This window comes from Oncorhynchus clarkii, chromosome 1 (genome assembly GCF_045791955.1).
Source record: "Oncorhynchus clarkii lewisi isolate Uvic-CL-2024 chromosome 1, UVic_Ocla_1.0, whole genome shotgun sequence".
Classification (NCBI taxonomy): domain Eukaryota; kingdom Metazoa; phylum Chordata; class Actinopteri; order Salmoniformes; family Salmonidae; genus Oncorhynchus; species Oncorhynchus clarkii.
Genome location: NC_092147.1, coordinates 8,277,569 through 8,283,568, shown reverse-complemented (window position 1 = coordinate 8,283,568; position 6,000 = coordinate 8,277,569).

Sequence of the window (6,000 nt, the reverse complement as noted above, 5' to 3'; positions counted from 1 at the left end):
CCAAGGCCCATCTCCCCTGATTACTCAGTTTGATGGGGGACACTGTGTTCTTGGGGACCTTCAATGCTGCAGACATTTTGGTATCCTTCCCCAGATCTGTGCCTCGACACAATCCTGTCTCGGAGCTCTACTGACAATTCCTTCAACCTCATGGCTTGGTTTTTGCTCTGACATGACCTGTCAACTGTGGAACCTTATATAGACAGGTGTGTATCTTTCCAAATCATCTCCAATCAATTGAATTTACGACAGGTGGACTCCAAGTTGTAGAAACATCTCAAGGATGATCAATGGTAACAGGATGCACCTGAGCTCAATTTTGAGTCTCAGCGCAAAGGGTCTGAATACTTATGTAAATAAGCTATTTCTGTTTTTTTATTTCTAAAAACATCTTTTCACTTTGTTATTTTGGGGTATTGTGTGTAGATTGAGGATTTATTTAATCCATTTTAGAATAAGGCTGTAACAGAACAAAATGTGGAAAAAGTCAAGGGGCCTGAATACTCCAGGTCGCAGTTGTAAATGAAAACTTGTTCTCAACTGGCCTACCTGATTAAATAAAGGTGAAAAAATAAACAATGCTTTCCGAATGCATTTTACCCAACCAAGCTCCAGTATCTGTGTGTTAGAGATGTCGTCTCCTCTTTCACATCCAGGAAGCTCAGATTCAAACTCCCATTAGACTGCTCTGCAAGCGTTATGTCAAAATATGTTAATTACTGACCCAATATGGAGTTTCGCTAAGTAGCCATCTTTTATTTACTCCCGTTACGGCCGGTATGTACTTACAAAAAAAATCTAAATATTAGTTTTTACAAGCAACCTAAAAAGTGTCTATTCAGCACCTCCAATGACAACAGCTCAATACGTTGGAGGTGCTGAAGAGACATTTTTTTCAGTTGCTTGTACATTTTTATTTAGACTTTTTTTTGGAAGTACATACAGTGCCTTGCGAAAGTATTCGGCCCCCTTGAACTTTGCGACCTTTTGCCACATTTCAGGCTTCAAACATAAAGATATAAAACTGTATTTTTTTGTGAAGAATCAACAAGTGGGACACAATCATGAAGTGGAACGACATTTATTGGATATTTCAAACTTTTTTAACAAATCAAAAACTGAAAAATTGGGCGTGCAAAATTATTCAGCCCCTTTACTTTCAGTGCAGCAAACTCTCTCCAGAAGTTCAGTGAGGATCTCTGAATGATCCAATGTTGACCTAAATGACTAATGATGATAAATACAATCCACCTGTGTGTAATCAAGTCTCCGTATAAATGCACCTGCACTGTGATAGTCTCAGAGGTCCGTTAAAAGCGCAGAGAGCATCATGAAGAACAAGGAACACACCAGGCAGGTCCGAGATACTGTTGTGAATAAGTTTAAAGCCGGATTTGGATACAAAAAGATTTCCCAAGCTTTAAACATCCCAATGAGCACTGTGCAAGCGATAATATTGAAATGGAAGGAGTATCAGACCACTGCAAATCTACCAAGACCTGGCCGTCCCTCTAAACTTTCAGCTCATACAAGGAGAAGACTGATCAGAGATGCAGGCAAGAGGCCCATGATCACTCTGGATGAACTGCAGAGATCTACAGCTGAGGTGGGAGACTCTGTCCATAGGACAACAATCAGTCGTATATTGCACAAATCTGGCCTTTATGGAAGAGTGGCAAGAAGAAAGCCATTTCTTAAAGATATCCATAAAAAGTGTTGTTTAAAGTTTGGCGCAAGCCACCTGGGAGACACACCAAACATGTGGAAGAAGGTGCTCTGGTCAGATGAAACCAAAATTGAACTTTTTGGCAACAATGCAAGACGTTATGTTTGGCATAAAAGCAACACAGCTCATCACCCTGAACACAACATCCCCACTGTAAAACATGGTGGTGGCAGCATCATGGTTTGGGCCTGTTTTTTTTCAGCAGGGACAGGGAAGATGGTTAAAATTGATGGGAAGATGGATGGAGCCAAATACAGGACCATTCTGGAAGAAAACCTGATGGAGTCTGCAAAAGACCTGAGACTGGGACGGAGATTTGTCTTCCAACAAGACAATGATCCAAAACATAAAGCAAAATCTACAATGGAATGGTTCAAAAATAAACATATCCAGGTGTTAGAATGGCCAAGTCAAAGTCCAGACCTGAATCTAATCGAGAATCTGTGGAAAGAACTGAAAACTGCTGTTCACAAATGCTCTCCATCCAACCTCACTGAGCTCGAGCTGTTTTGCAAGGAGGAATGGGAAAAAAATTCAGTCTCTCGATGTGAAAAACTGATAGAGACATACCCCAAGCGACTTACAGCTGTAATCGCAGCAAAAGGTGGCGCTACAAAGTATTAACTTAAGGGGGCTGAATAATTTTGCACGGCCAATTTTTCAGTTTTTGATTTGTTAAAAAAGTTTGAAATATCCAATAAATGTCGTTCCACTTCATGATTGTGTCCCACTTGTTGTTGATTCTTCACAAAAAAATACAGTTTTATATCTTTATGTTTGAAGCCTGAAATGTGGCAAAAGGTCGCAAAGTTCAAGGGGGCCGAATACTTTCGCAAGGCACTGTACAAGAGTAAATGAAAATAGTTGCTCAGTGAAACTCCATATTTGGTGAGGTAACAAACTTATTTTGGTATAACGCTTGCATAGCTGTCTGAGAGTTTGAATCTGAGCTTCCTGGGTGTTGGAAAGGTGACACGTCACACTGGAACAACTGAACCTCAAACATGCCACAGGAAGTTGTAACAGCCTGTAGTCCCCAACTGACACGAGGAAATGTTTAGTCATACTCTGAGCCTCCCTTCTCCACCCTGTTTCCCAAAGGAGATGAGATGACCGCCCATGTTTCCCTTCCCGTATGTCTGTTCTATGCGGGTGGGATATTGTAGATTTCTGGGGGGAAAAAGTGGAAAATCTGAATTCCTGGAAGAACCTTGTAAATCTGAAATAGTTCACCTTGTCTTTGTTTATTTTGCCTCAGCTTTTCTCCTCTTCAACATGCCATCCTTGGCACTCACTTATCTGACCAAGTAATTTAACAGAGTAATGAGATGTTGGCACACGCACCCTTTCCATCATCAGCAGCATTGGTTCTTTATGACCCCAGTACTGACAAATGGAATAATTCTATAGGTAACCAACTCTAACCATGGCCTTATTCTGTGACCTGAACCTGTCATGTAACCTTAAATTCTAAAACACAAACTTGTCTTCATGAATCAATATCTGGCGCAACATCAGTTCTAAAATTGGTGAGCTGTGATGTAGTTGGTGTTAGAAGCGAAACTCCTCGACGTCATTTCCCAACGGGGACAATATGCCCAACACCATACAAGGCGAAAAGTTACTCCTGATGTGGCGTCCAGCCAGTCCGAGCCGTGAACCCTGGGGAGCAGTTCTGGCCAGGCGGTAGACTGGCGCCTCCAGTGCCGTTTCAGCATACTGATGAATGAGAGAAGGAACCAGCATACCTTTGGCGCTCTCGCCCGTGGAGTCACCGTCTGTTGGAAACGCTGGTGTCGATGAAATGACTGCAGCTCAACAGCTCTCATGTTGTTTAGGTAAACAAGCAGTCCCACCGGGTCAGGATGGGCCAATAGAATCGTCGGAGGGGATGGTTGTTAAATTGATTGTGTGGCTATGGAGCTGAAGGCAGGGTTAAGGCCCCAGCGTGTTTGCTTGACTTATAGGCCAGCGAGTGACATGCAGGCGGTCCATGGGACTCTGGACAGGGCAGACTGTTTTGACTCCTCAATGAGACTTGAGATCTAACGGGTGGGATGTTGTGCATCTAGGCTGATGTCCAAAATCCTAGTATCTCTGAACTAAAAGGCAGGGTACATCAGTCAGACCTCCCATTGAGACGAGCATCATCTAGGAAAATATGAAGAGACAATCTATTGGGTCGTGATGATATGATTAATATGCTGTGGTTTGTTTTCATGCCTCCGTGATATGATTAATATGCTGTGGTTTTGTTTGTTTGCCTCTGTCGCAATTTCTTCTGAAGTGCTTGACAAATGTTATTTTCAAATATACTAAATTGAGCTTTTTTCTCCCCCGGTTACAATCAACTAGTGCAGCTGAGTTCAGAACTCTTCCTTAATCCATTACATTGGAGAATGGAAGAAATGTTTGGCTATATTAAAAATAAATATGTCCAATGTACAATTGCAGAGAAATACTGTACCAATGACATGAGTCTAGTTTGCATCACAAGAGTAGCTGCTCTTACGCGACCTAGCTTTCTTGTGTTTTACATGAATGGCTGTATGTTTGATTCGTATGTTTGATTCCAGTCACCCTCCGCAATAGGAGTCCTATTGCTTTTGCAGGTGGTTAGGTTCTGTTCAGCAAGGTTTTTGGAACATCAAAGCTTCTGCGACCGCTGATTTAAACACCTCAAATGTCCTCTTCTGTCAACCTCAGACATATTGGGTTTCAGCTCTCGGAGGGCTGACACAACCACCAGTGTGGAAGATGAGGCAGTCTAGGGGTATTTTATTAGGATCCCCATTAGCTATTGCGAAAGCAGCAGCTACTCTTCCTAACAAATCTCACAGAAGTATGGAAGCCATAATGTCATACACTTCCATAAAGGTGTAATGGTAATAGCTAATTGACCCAAAGGAGGGATGTCAGTATGGCTAGACTAGCCATTCTTCACTCTCTCCAGCTTTGGTTCCCCACACCTGGCAGAGAGGGGTGTTCTGTGGCCCTCTGAACAGCTGAAGGCCAGACCTGTGATGGTGAGGACTTCATTTTCCTATACGGGTCGTTCCACTGGAAAGGCTGACCGCTGGCTGCTCATCGGGTGTGGAGGACAGGCCTCCAGGGAGCCCTCTCTCACCCCCCCCCCCACCCCCCCCCACCCCCACCCCCCAATATAGTCTCCTCTAAAGGGGAGGGGCTACAGGGCCAGCCCATTCTGGGAACCAGGGCTAGAGACATAAACAGCAGAACTGCAGAAGGAAGTAGCAAGTAAGAGGAGGGGTGGAAGGGAAGGTATAGTACCTGACACGTCTTACACTTTTACACCCCCCCCTGGATGTGTGGAGGAGGATGGAGGATTTGCGGTGTGAAAGAATGCCTGTAACACTGTGCCTATTCATTCTGGCCATCCATTCATCATCAGCATTTAGAAAATACAGGCAGGACTGTTTTGGATTCTTTGCACAAGTAGTTCCAAAGTATGAAACCCAAGCCATTCTTTCAGAGTGAACTCATGAGTGGTCTACCCATTAGTGTTGTTAGCTCGTTGAGCTGTGGGACTGGAGAGTTAGAGGGTGAGGGCAAAATGAGGGCTACCGCTAATGAGGTGGATACATCAAGGTTTGAGAGGGAGGAACCGTTGTATCCTGCCAAGCCATTGTCCATGTGGCCTCAGTCTCTGCCTCTTTGTCCAGTAGATTAAGTTATTACCTTGACATGTGACAGTTGCCATTCTCCTGCTGGCTTAGGAGCTTCCTTTTTTGCATGTTTTAAGAGCAAAAGTCAGTTTAGGCGTCTGCAATGTTGTATACGATTACAAGATGGCAACATAACTAGAGGACTGATCCTAAGGCCTTATTTTGCTATGGTTACCAGTGAGCTGAGAGAAGGCGGGGCTTTACCTAGCAAAGACTTATAGATGACCTGGGTGGGTAGATGTAGACGTCCCCTCCGGGGACCACATCCCCCCCCCCCTCCAGGGACTACATCTACTCCCTCCAGGGACAACATCTACCCCCTCCCCCTCTAGGGACTACATCTACCCCCCCCCTCCAGGGACAACATCTACCCCCTCCAGGGACTACATCTACTCCCTCCCCCTCTAGGGACAACATCTACCCCCTCCAGGGACTACATCTACTCCCTCCCCCTCTAGGGACTACATCTACCCCCCCCCCCTCCAGGGACAACATCTACCCCCTCCAGGGACTACATCTACTCCCTCCAGGGACAACATCTACCCCCTCCCCCTCCAGGGACTACATCTACTCCCTCCAGGGACAACA